Consider the following 18,435-nt stretch of genomic DNA (forward strand, 5'->3'; position numbering starts at 1 on the left):
ATGACAGATTTTTCTATGTGGTTGATTAATTCTATTATTCAGAAGTCATATTCGAAGGAAATATGTCACACATCTCTGATTTTAAAGATGTCTTTATCTGAAACACTCATAATTCTTCACTGAAAACCTAGATGAAAGTAAATAAACAGAATAGAAAAATCATTGTTAATAAGAGACACTATTGCTCTTCTCTTGTTGTCTACTTCTGGAAATTGACTATATTAGTATTTAAGTAAGGCTAAAAGACACGAGATCAGGAAGGAAATCAGACATCCCAAATCCACTCTTACATTAACAGAATAATATCCTGAAAGGGAAATCATGCCAATAGCTGCATCTGTGCTTTTTGCAAGCCGGTGATTAAAAAAAAGCAAAAGAAATCTCTTCATTTTCAAGATAGCTTCACAAAGAAAGCAACCAGACATGGAACCATCTCCCACACTTCACTGCCAGCGGCTGTTGCATGCGATGTCCTTGGATGCCCAAAAGATTAGGCAGTATGATCCACCTGGCCCAAGTAACAGGGACCAAAGGCATTTCTCCATCTACAAAGTTAAGCTCCTGGTAAGTGTATCCTTTTACTAAGTCTCACAATATTTTCATAATGAATAATAGTAGAGCCTTTTTTTTTTTTTGTAATTATGCTGAAGTACAATGTTTACATCTGCCAGTTGTTATGAATTTGGTAAATAGTAGAAAGGCTATAACAGAAATAAGATATGTTCTTGAAGACTATGTATCATGAGAAGTTGATATTTCTTTCTTTTCTTTTTCAGCTCTCTGAAAATGAAGAAGACAAACTGAAAGTTTTGCTCTGCACAAATTAATAGGGACCTCTGGCTCTTGAGGGGACAAAATTTTGAATGAGTCCTCTCATGTGACAATGCATTAAGAGCAACAAAAAAGGTATCATTTTAAGATTATTTAATGTTCTCATTATGAATGTAGAATATATGCAAGTAAGAACTGTACATTCCAGATTTTATCATTATTCAGAACTCTGTTAAAACAAACAAACAAACAAAAACCAAATAACAACAAAAACAACAAAAAAAACCCATCAAAAGCAAAAAAAAGGTTTAATTTCTGAGTCAAGAGCTCAATTTTTTCTCCAATCTACAATATTTTCTTCTGCAATATTTCTATTCATTTAATCAAATGGTATTCTTGGTACTGCAAAAATATTTTGCCTCTCTCTTGAGGGAAAACCACGTCTTCTCCCAATTACTAAATCTCTATTATAGTTTGTTTGCAGCAGAAAGTCAGAAATCAGATGAAGTTTCAGCATCTCAGTGGTCAGTCATGACCAGAATGGGCGAAGAATAAGGTCATGTTCTGACAGCTGAAAAGTCAGCTAATTGTCAGCCTCAGCATGTGAAATATCAACTCTAATACCTGAAACCAAACAAAGATTTTGCACTTCATTAGAGTGAAATTTCTGTTCATGTTTTGGTCTGGTTCCACAGACATTATATGCAAGTCTAGATTTGTAGTGGCACATAGTCAAAGTCTCTTGTCCAGCTGGATACCACATGCCTTTCTTGAATTCAAAGAATTATTACACTGGATCATTAAACTTCTAATTTATCAGTCATTACACCTGAGGAAAGTATTTGCCTCTCTTGGTGATATGTCTTTTTCTGTATTTCTTAATACAGAATTAATAACTGCCAAGTCTTATCTCCCCTTAAGAAAAAAAAAATGTTTTTCTTTTTCTTTTACAATGAAAAACTGTCATCTTTAATACATTGTAATCAACACTGAAGGTTACGTTTGATTACATTTTGATTCAGAATTACTAAGGATATTTGACACCAAAGGGTTTTCTCTAGAGACAGGAGAAGATAAAATAGTCTTTGCTGGACTCTTGTTGCTGAATTCTCACAGTATTTCTATTTTTTATGGCCAGGAAACAGGGGTGCCTGTGCTGACACCTATGTGAAGGTTTTTAGCAAGGTTCAGCAGCTGCTTCTTAAGTTCTTCTACATCCTTTCTGAAGTGTAAAGCTGTCATTTTTGTGTGTATCTCTGTGTTTGCACGTTTGTACCTTTGCTAGTGTCTCAGTCGAATTTCAGTTCAAACTGGGTTGACATAAGTGGACGTGGACATGAAGCATGCGCCCTTTAGATTGCTTCTGATGATCTTGCTTACCTCTAGATGTGGAATTTTATCAGTTTGAAAGGGTTTCATTGCTCTGTGCAGAGGAATTAGTCTGTGCAAGAAAGGGGTCGAATTCTCAGTAATGAAAAAGAGGCACATAACGTTAATTCAGAAGATTTCAGGGGCATAGCTAGAAAGTCAAAGTAAAGTTGACATAACCTAAAAATAGGACTGGGATCCATGGATATTGGAAAGGTGTGTGGTGCAAGAATCCCTAGGGACACTCTTACAAAGCTTGTGTAGGACTTCTGGTTTAGTTGTGCTCCACAGTGCCTTCTTACATGTCAGGTAGCTTTCCTGCTACCATATCATGATAAGGTACTTGTTTCCTTCCTAAAGCACTTGTACCCTGGGAGAAGAATAAAACTGGTTACTAAGACCAAATGGATTGTATAGAAATAAATATTTCAACAGACAGAAGAAATAAAGAACAGTCTTACTTTTCTTACCCATAGTTAAATCAGAAAGGTCTCTGTCTCCCTTTATCTTGCAGACTTGCTCTAAATGCTTTCTTGATGCATACCTTTTAAGGAATTATTTTCTCTATGCTTGTCCTACATTTCAGGTTACATGCATCAAAGGGAACCTAGCCTTGGCAAAATGTGTTACCTTAACAGAGTTGAACATTAGCAAGTCCCTCAAAGAATCTAAGTGGGTTTAATATTTATCCTCAAAGTATGTACTTCTTCTTTTCCCTTCTAGAATCATTGATTCATAGAATGGTTTGGGTTGGAAGGGACCTTTAAGATAACCTAGTTCCAATAGGCAGGGACACTTCTCACTAGACCAGGTTGTTTAAAGTCCCATCCAGCTTGGCTTTGAATGCCTTCAGGGAAGGGACAGTATTCATAATTAATATATTTTCAGTTATTTAGCAACAAATAAGGTGTCCTAATATGTTAGACCAAGTATCATCTCTTAAAGTACACTAAGTCTTCAACTCTTCAATTCCCAACTGCTGGGATAGTAATTAAACAATGTATATAGAAACACAGAACTAAGCCTTGCTAAGTTTATTCTTCTGTAATGGCACTAACAGGCAGGGGTAGGATTGGGAGAGGTTTGTGAGAAGTAAAGAGGTGAGAGAATAAAGAGGGAGAGGAAGAACTTAGAAAATGAAGCATGGGGTAAAGGTAGAGGAAATGGCCTGAAGAAACTGAATTTAAAATAAGACAACTGGGGAGAGGAAAATATGCCTCGTCAAGAAAGGAAAGGAAGAGGGAGAAGGGTAAGGGAGAGGGGAAGTAATAGATCATAGAAAGTAAATTAGAAAAAGTGACAAGATTAAAACTTGATGACTTGATCAAAACTTGAAGATGATGGACAAAGAAAAGGAAATGTGTAAGTGGAAGGAGGGCATGAAAGCATATCCATACAGAACATCTCAGTTTAGATGATTTACCTTATGCATATTTTTCCCATTTTTATCTGAAATGAAGCAGAATTTAATAAAGTAAACACTGAGAGTGTAGAGAGACTCCATGTATGCATGTACACATCCTCATATATATATATATATATGTATATAGACACATTTCTGTGTGTAAATGGTCTAACTACCTATGAATAGAATTAATAACGGTGGACAGTAAAGACAAAGAGGATCTTCCTACCACAGTGTGAGATTTACTAGTGACTGATGGATTTTGAACTCATAATGATTTAATGTCTGTTCCAGAATTTGGAATTCTGCAGGGACCTCTAAGCTAGTTGTCTAAAGAACATTTTATCATATGTGGAAAGAAATAACCTCCTTAAAGTTGTGAATTATCTAACCTCCTCCATCCTCTTGCTGAGGTGAATCCTGTCATAGAAGTGTCTATTTCTCTCCACCGCATAAAAATTTTATCTAGACTAGTAACTCAGTGATAGACTGCTACACTATAGAAGTCTTTCCTGCAGGTGACATGAGTCTTGTTTGAAAGATGTACCCTTAATACAAATTCTGTATTAACCAGTTGCACATGAATATGCAACTTTTTCATTACAATTGTTACTTATTGAGAGTGTTAAAAGGAAATATTATCTTCTTCTCCCATGAGATGCTGTTCTTGACTTCCCTTCTACCTTTCTTTTAGCGTGGAAGAGTTATTAGGGATTCCCAGCTCAATTTAAAGGAGAGCTGCTACAGGGAAACTACTGGAGATGTCTAGAATAGTATTATTCCCTTGATGGTTAATAGCATTCTGGAAGATATTAGATATGCCCATCTGCTTGATTGCAGCTGCTTCCAAAGCCAGTTATGCAAGTCCCATAAGCCCCTGAATTAAGAGGGACTGTTCTTGCTCAGGGAAAAAAATAAATTAATTAAAAATACAGGAATATTATCCTGGCTATAGTTGTCTTGGGGATCTTTATAGTTTTGTGTGCTTGAATGATAATCTGCCTTAGGTATTGCCAGAAGCTGACTAAGATATATCAGTTTCCCCAGAGAATCTGAATGGGAAGTGTCTCCTGGGAACACCATCTGACATCCTGACACAGTCTTTGAGGGGGGTTACCCTCAATAAGAGTTACCTCTTCTCCAGGTTACTAATGATAGAATGAGAAGTAATGGCCTTACATTGCACCAGGGGAGGTTCAGGATGGATATTAGGAAGAATTTCTTCTCAGAAAGACTGGTGAGGCATTGGAACAGGCTGCCAGGGAGGTGGTGGAGTCACCATCCCAGGAGGTGTACGAGAAATGTGTAGATGTGGCACTGAGGGACATGGTTTAGTGGGCATAATGGGGATGGATCAATGGTTGGATTGGTGATCTTGGTGTTCTTTACCAATCTTAATGATTCTATGATTCTAATCTGACTGAGCTGCTGGATGTCTAGGAAGGTCAATGACAGAAAGAAAAATGTGCAGGGGTACAGATTGGTTCCCCAAACAAAAGGACAGAGAGAAGTGCGAACAAAACTATATGTTACATGTTTTGATTATTTTTGCTACTGATCACAACATTCAACCCATCAGCAATAAATGTGTTTACTAGGTACAAAACCAAAGGAAAGCCAAAGCTCTGTACTTGCTTGTGATGAGTTCTATGGGTAAATCCTGCTATTTTCTACTTCTGCTTACCTGTAATGCATTACTTCAGAGATGTTACTCGTTGTGGTAGATGAAATGCATTTGGGAGATATGCAGTTTAAGAGAGGTTGTTTACAACTGCAGGAAGAATCTGACTGTAGTTCTCTCACAAGATTTCTTCAAGCCAGTGTTATCTTTTGTTACTCATACTGAGTAGCTGCAACATTCACAGACAAGGGAATGAAACAGGCTGTCCCCTTCTTCTTCATTAATATCAATGTCATACAGAGTCGGATAACTGCAATAAGTTTGCTTACACATTTCCCTGTTTGTCATCTTGGACTCTACAACAAACCTTAAGAGAAGTAAATCCTTGAAATGCATGCTTCAGCTTCCCTAACTGCAAAATGGAAACCACGATACCTGTCCACCACAGGCAGAATTCTGAGGGTTGACTACTTACCTGTCTCTGTACCTCTCAGAAACTGTAAGGAATTTTTTATCCATAGTGACATTTTGGATAATTTTTTTGGAACTATAAGAAGGTTAGAAACCCCTGTTTGAGACAGGACAGTGACAGTGACAGTGACAGTGACAGCTTATGCTGCAGGAACTTTTGGGGGTATGGGAAAAAATATTGTAGAACTGGAGTGCTAAATTGGAAAAGCCCATTTTGTGAACAGGTGAATAACTTCAGAACTGTTTCTCAGCTTGAAGCAATAGAAAAAGCAGGAGCATTCAAAAGAATAATGTCCAGGGTGTTGACATGAATTTTGTTCATATTCATGAGGACAAAATAAAATGCTTTGTGTCAAAATTGTGAAAACATTCTGTTTTATTTTATATGTTTTATGTAAATGTATGGAAAATATCCAGAAAATTGTAGTGTATTCAGTACATCATTCAAGGAAGACAAGGGAAGAGAAAACAGACAGGATTCTTAACAAGTCTGTGTGCTTTGAAATATAACTGGAAATCACAGAATCATAGATTGATAGAATCATAGAATGGATTAGGTTGGAAGGAACCTTTAAGATCATCTAGTTCCAACTCCACTTCTGTGGGCATAAACACCTCCCACTAGACCAGGTTGCTCATAGCCCCATCCAGTCTGGCCTTGAGCACCTCTAGAGAGGAGGCACCCATAGCTTCTCTGGGCAACCTGTTTCATTGTCTCACCACCCTCAAGTGAAGAATGTCTCCTTTATATCTAGTCTTCATCTACCCTCTTCCAGTTTATAGCCATTACCTCTCATCCTATCACTACATGTCCTTGTAAACAGTTCCTCCCCAGCTTTTTTGTAGGCCACCTTCAGATACTGGAAGACTGCTAGAAAGTCCCTGCAGAGCTTTCTCTTCTCCAGGCTGAAGAGCCTCAGCTCTCTCAGCTTGTCCTCTAATCATCTTCGTGGCCTTTCACCGAATCTGCTCCAACAACTCAATGTCCTTCTTATGTTGGGGGCCCCAGACTGGATTCAGTACTCCAGGTGGGGTCTTGCAAGAGCAGAGTAGAGGGGCAGAATCACCTCTCTCAACCTGCTGGCCACCCTTCTAGAGAATTTGAAAAATTGCAGAACAATATCTAACAGATAGCCAATTCTATTTTGAATCACACGGCAAAATTTCAATGACATTTTCACTAAATACACTGATTTTCACAATGTTCTAGTTCGAATTTCATCTGTTTTATCAGAACTAGTAAAAACTGCACATCCTTTCAGTTTTCAAGCTATTTGTTAGCACTGATTGCCTTTTTATCTTTTAAGGGTTTTTTTTTTTGTATTTTTTTTAGTTGATTATACATTTTCCCTGATCCAGTCATAATCAAATGTACCGTTTGTGCTTAGAGAATGGGTGCCATGTACAGAGGCAGAATTCTGGACAAATTCTTCTTTACTGCTAATGAAACACGCAGTTCTTCTTGGATTGGAATCCCTCATCCCAAATCCTGCAGTTTCTCATATGCTTTTGTGACTGTCTGTATTGATAACTTGATGTGATCATAAGCTCCCACTAAACTTTTAGCTTGGATCTCTGCTCACTTCCTGTGGACATTACCCCCTCCCTTAGATATGTGACCCACTTATCAACTGAAAAAACAGCCAGCTGCAGTTCCATGGCTTTCTGTAACTTTGGTTAAGCATAACCTTGATAGTTTTGGGTGGGATCTACTTGATATAGTTGGAATGGCTTATCTGACTCTGTATTGGTGGGAGTAATCTCAAAGTCAACTCTACGGGTCAATCTAAATATAGCTGTAAGATTTGATATACTTATTTTCAGTGCAAGCATCTTTGAGCTGATGTTTTCACTGTTTGTAGCTGGAAATAAGGGAACAAATTCTTTGCTCCTCTTACAGTGATACGAATGTAGAGCAACTTAACCAACTACTCAGTTTCTCATCACAGGTAACACTGCAGTCTGCATTAGGTTATTATGTAGTGTCACCTGCTCATGTGGTATGCACTACACTCTTCTCAGCAAATATTCAACATCTTGAGGGATCGGAGCTTTCCTAATTTCTCCTTTTATGCGTGTGTATAATAGAATCATCATAGAATTGTTTGAGTTAGAAGGAATCCATAAAGATCAACCAGTTCAGCTTCCCTGCAATGAACAGGGACACCTACAACTAGATCAGGTTGCTCAGAGTCTGATCCATCCTGACCTTGAGTGTCTCTAGTGATGGGGCATCCACCACCTCTCTGGGCAACCTATTCTCGTGCTTCACCACTCTTATCCAATCTATATGTTGCTGAAAGTTTCAAATACATGAGATCTTGACATTTCTTTTTATCATTTAGAGGACAGTAAAAATCTAAAAATGCTTTCATTATATTATTAAAGATAATTAAGCATCTTATTCTTTCAGAAATTCTGCTCACACATGCATGAGCCACATAAGGAGGCAAAGCTCCTTCCAAGCCAGTTGACGTATTTTTGTTCTGCTATTTAATTTTGCTTTCTATCATCACTTTTCTTCCCTTCATCCATCCCTCACCTTTATTGAGACTTATACTTACAATTCTGAATGTATCCTTCTGTACATTATAAGTAGCTGAGTGGCCATGTTCTCACTCTTCAAATGTCCTTCAATAATATACTGTGTTTGCATTCTCCTTGTGCTATTCATTTCATTCACAGCAAAATGAAAGAAATACATGGAGCCTGTGCCTGCACCAGCACCTTCCTCGAGAGATCTTGTAACACAGTGATAAAATTTGTGTGGGTTGATTTGATTTACCCCTTTATTTTCTTCTGAAAGCAATTGAAAACACTATTAACCGCTATTTAAGATATCAACATTTCCCATACTTACCATGCAATAGCAACCTGCTATGGTTTTCCTCTGTATTCAGTATTTGAAGTATGTTTTTTGAGTGAAGTAGCTACTATTTGGCAAACGTTGACTTTTGAACACTTCTTGTGTTATCTACCCTGAGCCAGAGCTGATCATCACTGCCTACCAGTGCCTTAATTTGAATTGCATTAGACAGCTTATAATGATTCTCTAGTTAGTAGCAAAAATGCTGCTATTAGTAGGCACATTCCATTGCTTCTTGAAGTTTTCTTCAATCATACATGTTATTTAAAGGTGTCCTTCAAGGTTGTGTTTAAACATAAGATTTATGTGCCCCATCATCTTTTAGTGAAGCTCTGGAACAGGTTGCCCAGAGAGGAAATGCAGCAGATAGGGAAGGCTGTTTGCCTATGGAACTCACTTTGGAGTGAGCCAGCAGCAAAGATGAGACTTAATTAAGCTCAAAAATTGGCATAAAACCTCTAGTTTGCCCATCTAGAAGTTTACAGAAAGCAGAGGATAGAATTACCATACTAAATGTTCTGAAATAGTTTCAGTAACTTGGGTGAGGCAGAGAGATGAACTCTGTGTTCACTCTAGGCCAAACAAATGGATCAGCTTTTCAGTACTTCATCTCACTTGACAACTTATTTGATTGCAAAGTGGTCTCTGAGGCAGCTGCTAAATAACTAAACTATATGGTAACTACATAATATATATAAGTATATAATAACTAATAAGCTGAAAAAAATCTCACCATACCTGGAGCATCTGGAAGCAGTGGTGGCATGACTCCACAAATGGGTCAACTACAAACTTGGTCAGTTATTAGCTAACCTACCTGATTCTTCATAACTGTCTGAAAAACCCTGTAGAGCCAGTTTTGCACATTTGCTGATACTTTGCTCTTCCATCTTTTGTTATGGTGAAAAACTTTGGTACAAAATAGGAGTTTTAGGCCAGATGCCTAAAAATACAGAGGTCCCTAATGCCACTGATTTCAATTTAACTCAAGTGGATGTGTGAACTGAAGTCTTGATATCTTACAAATCTGTAGCTTCCAGATGCCTTTGCCTTATAATAAATCATGATGTTCTATATGTTGACTCACAGCAACCTCATGGGAACTAGGTGCAGACTGACAAAATTGTTTAGGTGCTTGTATCAGCAGGAGGGCACCTACTAGGATCTATGAAATGTCTTTGCACACACTGACTTCTGGGTGAAGTTGAATTTCTAAAGTTTACAAATGCTTTGACTAGCCATATCAATTGCATATTTATGTGCCTTTGAAAATGTGGCCCGAGGATTTTTCGTGTAGCAGGAGTTATAAATCTCTTCATTCCTAGATTCTCATGTGTTTCTATAATAGTAAATAGTGCAGGGCCCTCCAGTTCGTTCCAAGCAGCTATCAGACCCTGTTCTGCCTTGTGGCTTGGATCATCAGTATAAAGCAAGTCAGATTTGGCTATGTAAAACATGTACAAAGAAAATCAGCTCTAAATGTAGTTTGTTATGCCAGTTAAGAAAACTTAACTGGCTGATTTTTGTTTTTGGAAGCTCAGAAGAGCTGCTGGAACATTATCTGCTCTAATCATGTGGATACAAAGAAAGTAAAAAATGCTGTTTCTGGGACAAGTAGATGAGATTTTTGATTTAATAGTGTTTGCTACTCACTGCATAGGACAGCCAGTCAGAGGTCTGGCTGGGGAACAGCTAGTGAGGGCAGAATAAATCTCTTCGATTAAAAATGGTGCCACTGGTCAGAAGAATTTTTTAAGCAACCTAAGCATTTCTCTTAAGCATTCTAACGGTGTTAGAAGAATATTCCTAGGGAAACTTATCCCGTGGTTTCATTTATCATTCTTTTTCCCTAGATTTCCTGGAAGGAGATCGGTTTTCTGAAGACCATGTTCAGCCAGGCTCCGTTTAGTCATTTTCTCAGTAACTGCTATGCTATTAGCAACTATGGCAAATGTTTCCTCTACTGGATTTTCACTGTTATCAAATCCTTGCAGAATTACACTTTTGCATATATTCACAGATCACAGAATTGAAGGGGTTGGAAGGGACCTCTGGAGATCATCAACTGCAACTCCCCAATAAAACAAATTCCCTAGGGCATGTTGCATAGGAGAGCATCTATGATGTTTTGAATGTCTCCAGAGAAGGAAACAACCTCTCTGGGCAGCCTGTTCCAGTCTGTCACCCTCACAGTAACAAGGAATATCTTCATGTTCACATGAAACTTCCTTAGTTCCAGTCTGTGCATGTTGCCCCTTGTTCTGTCACTGGGCACCACTGCATAGAGCCTGTTCCTGTCCCAGTCATCAGATATTTATAAGCATTGATGAGATCCCCTGTAAGTCTTGTCATTAAATTACTTTCATGTATGTTTGGAGTAGAGCAGAGTAGGATACGATAGGATATAGTGGAATGGAATGGAATAGTTCAGTTGGAATGGACCTTCAAAGACCATCTGCTTCAACTGCTTGACCTCTTCAGGTCTAACCAAACATTAAAACATATTCTTGAGGGCATCATCCAGATGCCTCTTGAACACTGACAGATGTGGGGCATCAATCACCTTACTAGGAAGCCTGTTCCAGTGTTTGAACCATTCTCAGAGCTAATAAGTTTTTCCTAATGTTCAGACTGAGTCTGCCCCAGTGCAGCTCTGTGCCAACCCACATGTCCTGTCATTGGTTCCCAGTGAGAAGAAATCAATGCCTCCCTTTGCATTTCCATTCCTCAGGAAGTTGCATATCAGTGTTTTTTGCAGTATTACATATTGTCTGTAAAGTATAATTTCCATATTCTACTTCACTGTGCATTACTTGATGGGTATTATTATTAGATGAGGATTGTTGGCTGTTACTGCTTTTCTCTAAACGATTCAGCTTTAGTCTTAAGTTTTGATGTTGTGTGAGCCCTGTTCTGCCCAAAACTCAGTAAACCAAAATAACTGCTCCCATTCTTGTGAGGTCTGCACCACAATGCACTTTCAGAGGTATTATTTCAGCCGTGTGTGTGTGTATGTGTGTGCATATTCTGTGTTGCTCTGTCACCCAATGGCCTTGCTCTATTGCTAGGTAGACTTGGGGTTAAAAATAAGTGAATAATGGCAGGCTTTATTTTTTCTTTTTCTTCCTTCCTTCCTTCCTTCCTTCCTTCCTTCCTTCCTTCCTTCCTTCCTTCCTTCCTTCCTTCCTTCCTTCCTTCCTTCCTTCCTTCCTTCCTTCCTTCCTTCCTTCCTTCCTTCCTTCCTTCCTTCCTTCCTTCCTTCCTTCCTTCCTTCCTTCCTTCCTTCCTTCCTTCCTTCCGTCCTTCCGTCCTTCCTTCCTTCCTTCCTTCCTTCCTTCCTTCCTTCCTTCCTTCCTTCCTTCCTTCCTTCCTTCCTTCCTTCCTTCCTTCCTTCCTTCCTTCCTTCCTTCCTTCCTTCCTTCCTTCCTTCCTTTCCTTCCTTTCCTTCCTTTCCTTCCTTTCCTTCCTTTCCTTCCTTTCCTTCCTTTCCTTCCTTTCCTTCCTTTCCTTCCTTTCCTTCCTTTCCTTCCTTTCCTTCCTTTCCTTCCTTTCCTTCCTTTCCTTCCTTTCCTTCCTTTCCTTCCTTTCCTTCCTTTCCTTCCTTTCCTTCCTTTCCTTCCTTTCCTTCCTTTCCTTCCTTTCCTTCCTTTCCTTCCTTTCCTTCCTTTCCTTCCTTTCCTTCCTTTCCTTTCCTTTCCTTCCTTTCCTTCCTTTCCTTCCTTTCCTTCCTTTCCTTCCTTTCCTTCCTTTCTTTCCTTTCTTTCCTTTCTTTCTTTCCTTTCTTTCTTTCCTTTCTTTCCTTTCTTTCCTTTCTCTCTTTCTTTCTTTCCTTTCTCTCTTTTTCTTTTTTTATAGAAAAATAAATATGGTTAAATGTTAGCTCTCTCTAGAGTCATCTGCTGCCATCAGATGCTCAAGTGAAGTACTCAGTAAGCCTGAACAGAGCTGTCCACGTGTATTTTGAGAGCAAAGCTGGCCCATTTTCTCCCTTTGTTCTTGCTCGCTGTCTGTCAGCCTCTCTTCATTTGATGACTTCTAAAAATTTAATTAATGTACGGGTGACTTGTCTTTCAGATCATCTATGAAAAAATATTATGTCCCTAGGAACATCTGAGTTCATTCACATAGCTGCACTATTTTTATATTCTTCTGTATAGAGCTTCTCAATTTTGTGCTAGATCATCTAGTGACTCTTTGGTCAAAGTCTATGGGTATCTATATGCTTGTTGCAAGTTCTTCCAATTATTCTACACATTTTCTCTGCTGAAATGTCAAGTTTAAAGTACACCCACTGCCTTCCTATCCTTCCCTCTGCCTTGGAAATTTGGCTCAGAAAAGCAGCATCTGTCAGTCGATTCAATTGGAGGTGAAGTGCCAAGAACTTGCAAAGTCTACTGTTGCACAGCAGAGTGCTCACAGCATGCAGCCTTGAGCAGGACTCCTCTGCTCTGAGCTAAACTTTAAGGAGGCTGAGGCTGGACTGGTAATGTGCAGATATGGTTTTGTCCTTTTACTTAATTACATTCATGTTTTGAGTCCTGTAGTGAATATGAGCTTGACTGGTGACAGTAGTCAAAGAGCTGAAAAGCTCTCATTTGTGTCTCCATCTACAAAGCTGCACCTGCAGAGGCATCTATACAGCACCTTCTTCTGTTTCAGCACTGCGTGAAAGGAACAAATCCTCTTTCAAAAGAGAAGCTTTAAGAGATGTTTCTCTTGTTTAAATTGGGGTTTCAAAGAAACAGCTATTTAGTAGAGATATTGTGAAGATTAAGTAGTTAAATATTTAAGGATATTTGTAAACATCTGTAATTATGTTCACTGAGTGCAGCTGAAATGGTTTTCTTGATACAAACCTGAAGCAGAGTGGTATTTACCTTCTTACAAAGCCTTCACTGCTCCTGCTGTACTGTAGAGATACATGTTCCTGGCCTTTTCCATTTTCCTTCAATTATTTTGACCTATGTAGAATGATTTCTGTTAAATATTTCTTAGCTCCTGCCTGTTAGACTTATCAATTTGTCAGTGATTACTCTGAAAGACATTTTATTTTAATTAACTGTATGTTGCTTTATATACATTGACACTCCAGTTCACACTCCAGCTCTGTGTTAGTCTTTGCTTTTTTCAGCTTGCTTAAGCCAAATTGTTTACTTGAACTTTCTGGAGCAATGATTATCAATATGCACGTGGGTCAGGAGTTTTTGATGTGCTCTCTGGAGGTATATTTGCAATTGAAGTCTCTCCACAAGCCAGAAGTCTCAAGCTTTGCATTTCATACTTCTTCAGTTTTGCAACTTTTAATCTTTCCTTTTTCCCATCTCAAAGCAGAGTACAAACATACATTTTTTTTTTGCCTCCGACCGTTGGATGATTTATTAATGTGTGCCCCATGGTATCTTTTTTTCTGGTCCCTCCTAAACAGATTGCAGATACAGTTCAGTGTGAGATTTTCAGCTATGAGATTATCTTGTAACTGTATCTGACCACAGCTCTTTCAGTGTCTCTCATCGCATGAAGCCTTGTGCTAATTTCTTTCCTATGTTGCACTTTGCTTTTTCTTTCCTTTTACATTTCCTGATAGCAACCGCATACTCAACTCCTTCATTTGGACTTTACTTTGAAATCCACCTTCCAGGTGTCTGTCTTCTACTTTTGTTCAGTAAAAGTTGTTACTTCAGGGTCTTCTTCCTCCCCTTCTCTGTATGAAATCAGAGAATTCTCTTTCTTTTTTTTTTTGGAAATTCAACTGCAACTTTGTAAGATGAAGTGGTACATCTCACCTTCATTACATCCTATTCACTCCTTTAGAAAGGACTTCATGCAAAATTGTCATCTTCGCAGAAATAGAGCAACCTATTCCAGGAAGCATTATTCGTTTTGCTTTCATTTTTCACTTATTATTTACTTACTGCTCTGGCACCGTGCTACACTTCTTGAACACTTACTGAAACAGCAATAGGGTTTAAAAGACTGCCAAATGTAGGTTTTTCTATTGCACTGATTAGAAAAGAAAAGGTAAGATACATATTCCCTCAGGGTTGTTCTGCATAATCTCTGAAATTATCATGAACTCATAGCCACGAGTCAAAGAAACTGTCATATGATGACTTTCCAATGACTGACTTGTAATTTTTAATTGTTTGATGTCCACACCACTGAATCAAAATGGGCAATAATTGGTAACTCTATTAGAAAATGCAGACAGAGAAACCAAATATGAAATTGTCTTGTAAACTGGTCTGCTGTTCCCAATCTTTTTCTCTTAATCACTAATGGACATCAGTAAAGCAGAGTAGGGAAACTATATGTTCTGTGACAAAACAAGATTAATAGTAGAATTTGTTCTTGAGTTTTAAAATACTGAGAAAGTAAGTACATTTGTATCATGGGATAACAACAGCAGGGTAATGAGAAACGGACAGAGATAGGAGAAAACGACATTGAGAGTTTTAGGCTTCTTATTACCATGCAAAAGAAGAATGAAAAAGCATTCTTGAAAAAAAATCTTTCTGTTACTTGTCAGTGCCTGATTTTAGGTGGAGCTGTTGCTCAGGGAAGACTTGCTGTTCAGTTTAATGTGATTTTCCTTTTTCTCATTGGTTTGATTAGCTTTCAGTTCTTACAGTCCTTAGATGAATGATATGTGGAATAAAAGCCATGTAGTCTTATAATTGCTAAATTTTCACCTGTAATATGTTCATCAGTTTGGCACTTAGATTTTACTTCTGATGCTGTCTTATGTTGTTAGATTGGAATCAACTTAGAATCTGAGCATGCTTGATGCTAATTGGTGCTTTCCAGTAATAAAATGTTGATTAATAAGTTCTTTTTGATGCTAATCTGGCCAAGGATTGTTTCCACATCCACAGGATCTTTGGCTGTTCTTATGATACTGTGGGATGCTCTGCTTATATGAGTTGGTCTGGAAGAAAACAGTTGGATTTGTTGTACAGGTTACTATAATTATAGAAAGGAATTGCTATCAGACAGGTTGGTTTGACAGTTTTTACAAAAGGCAGTCATGCTGGGGTCACCCAGTCTTCTCCTAATTGAGATATATCAGATTATCAAACCAAGTGTTGAGTTTGCATGTTGAGATTGCTACAGATGTGTGGAACAACATTGCATCTGGACTTTCATTCATCTTTAGTCAAAGTCACTCTTGGAGCTTGCTTAAGCTCTTAGGAGCTCAGAGAAACAGATCATGTTCTCTCCTCCATCATTCAGACATCTGTATCCTGTGATATATAAAAACAAGCTCCAGTTTAGGAGGCAGAGAAAAGACAGTTCTAATCCTTCTCCACCATTAAAGGGGTGCAGGTAAACTTAAGAAAAGCAATGGTCCTGCAGTCTTCTTTTCCAGCATGTAGGATTTTCCCATCATACGGCACCATTCCTGATGTTTCATGCTTGTGAATGATCTGATGCTTTAGCATGGCAATGGGCAGACAGAGAGAAGGATATTCTTATAAGAGCTGCTACAAAATGGCTGAAATCTTCCTTTACTAGCTTGTGAGCATTAATCTTTCCTCAGTCAAGTTCCTAATCTTTAATGAGTAGCTTTGGATATGGTCAGCATGCAAGGGTGACAGACTGGTTCAGCAGTCCCTGAAGTTGTCTTTGAAGCAAACTCAGACTCTTTTCTAGCCACATTTTGAACTGCTATGTTACCAAGTCTCATTCCCATTCTCATGTACTGCACTGACATAGTTTTGCCCCAGATAGGGATTCACAAGCAATAGTTCACATAGCAATAGTCAAGAGGAATTCAGCACCTTGTGTGTGTAGTTGCCATGGACAGACAATGCAACATTTTGGTAAGGTTTTCTGTTTAGCATCATTTATACATTCAGTTCCTAAAGAATGGCTTTTATTTACTTAATAGAATAAAGTATTATGGTTAATCTTGATGTACTTATCATATTCATTCTTTGACATATTCTCTCTGATATTTTTCACAGTTCAACTTCAGCTGTCAGCCTGCACCATAGGACTCTTCTCAGCCACCTCTGTTTGCTGCATCACTTGCACAGTGGCACTTTTCAACTCCCAGAAGAGCTCAATACTTCTGTTATGAAGAATGTGGACATAAAGACCAACCTTTATGTTTGTGTCCCTGAGTTGCTTTCACTTGAGGAAAAAGCTATCTACTATTGAGTAATGTCCTGAAACATAATTCAGAAGCAGAAGCAGCAGAAAAAAAAATCCTAAAGTGGGGGAGAGACATACTTCTGGAACATTACTCACTGGAATTGTGGTGCTATGTAGAAGCTGCTATTGATGTGACATAGCTCATGTGATGGAGTACAAGTGGACATTCTTCAACAATTCAGCTCCATCTACCCTACAGTCAAAGTCATCACTATTCTCTTACTAGGGCACATTTTCAGGGAATCACTCAGGAGGTGCTTTCCCAGTCCTAAATTCTTTTCAGATACATATTTCTTCAGGAGTGAAAGCAGGAGACAGTGTAGTCCACGAGTTGCTGTGAAGGTGTTAAAACAACACTCCTCACTTTTAAGGGACTCATGGTGGTGTGCGGGAATCTAATTAATTTCTCACCACTGATGATTTTCCACTTCATTGTGGACATTGTTCTGTTTGTATGTAGGTATACAAATTTGCTGTTTTGAATGCATAGTGTTGGAAGTCACAGTCATTTTATCTACCAGCTGTTGCTTTAAAAGAAGAAATGTTTTATACTGTTACTATCAAAAGATTGTGAGAAATATGATTTCTTGAGTTAAAACGTACTTGAAAAATGTTGAACATTTGTTAATAAATTAAAAAAATAAATAAAAAAAAATAAAACCACACACACAAAAGACCAGAAGAGTGTCAGTCTGTGAATTAATTCTTTTCTCATGAGCACCAAAGAGGAACTTGCTGTGGTGTTTCTCTTGAAGCAAATATTGAATCACAGGTCTTAGGAACTGACTTGCACAGTAAATGGATGGATGCTTTGAGCATGTCTGCACACACTTAGCTTCTTCCAAGTTGAATGTCCAGTCTGAAATGAAGGAGATTCTATATGTGACTGTTACAACAGCTGCCTACATGCTCACATTAGAAGGAAAACAAGTCTGCTGTTATCTCTGTGGCCAAACCACAACACTGAAACCTTCATGTGAAACCTTCATGTGCTCTTGTTCCCAGTGTTGCAGGTGCTGGAGCAGGAGCCTTTAACTCCTAGTTTCGGTTCTCAGTTTTCCTCCTGACTTATTTTGAGACCTCAGCAAGGCAGGTAACTGCTGTGTGCTGTTTTCCATCTGCCATAAGAGGTGGATAACATCTATTTTATTAGCATACTGTGGGAATTCATCCAGTGATGCTTGCACACTACTTTGCAATTTTTTTTGCTTAAGGCAGCAGTAGTATTTCTTCCAATTCCAAATTCACCTGTGCTGCAAGGTAAGTAGGAGCTTCTTAAGATCACTATTACATCCTGACAGTGGTTATTTATCACCTGCCTGAGATACAGGTGAAGGTGTTGTCTTAATAACATGCATGCCTAGAAGAATAACTCTTGCAACTGTGCCAGAAAGTAGAAGGGTGTATGAATTCCATGTATTTCTATTCGGATTTTCATAAAAGTTAAAGCTTAGAGATGAAACTTGCTTTATTTTTACTCAGATATGAAAGGAAGACCTGCAATAAGCTGCTGCATGTAGTGAGATGGGCTGTCCTGTGTCTAAAGAAACGGAGCTGCTTGGTTTCATCTCATACAATAGCAATTGTTTTGGTTATTGCAATAAGGGAAGGAAAGAACTTAGAAACTACCCAACGTAAAAGGAAATTGGGAAAATAAGAATGTCATTATTTCTGTCCATTATAGCAACAAGAGGGTCAGCACTGTAGCATCTGAGTAAGACCTTGACCTCAAGATTTGTACATTAGCAATGTGGGATAACAGCTGTGGGAATTTGACAT

General features: G+C 38.4%; 1 protein-coding gene and 1 long non-coding RNA gene across 2 annotated transcripts in view; both read left to right on the top strand.

Moving 5' to 3' along the window:
• DLG2 (discs large MAGUK scaffold protein 2) overlaps positions 1–18,435 on the top strand; it is a 1,006,374-nt gene that overhangs the window by 38,917 nt on the left and 949,022 nt on the right. The gene's annotated exons all lie outside the window — the stretch shown is intronic.
• LOC136044609 (uncharacterized) lies at positions 340–17,030 on the top strand. The gene is made up of 3 exons (XR_010621833.1): positions 340–564; positions 777–906; positions 16,467–17,030. It is a non-coding gene; the product is annotated as an uncharacterized LOC136044609 (long non-coding RNA).

This window comes from Cyrtonyx montezumae, unplaced genomic scaffold (genome assembly GCF_038088225.1).
Source record: "Cyrtonyx montezumae isolate F1298 unplaced genomic scaffold, pur_monq_1.0 scaffold_12, whole genome shotgun sequence".
Classification (NCBI taxonomy): domain Eukaryota; kingdom Metazoa; phylum Chordata; class Aves; order Galliformes; family Odontophoridae; genus Cyrtonyx; species Cyrtonyx montezumae.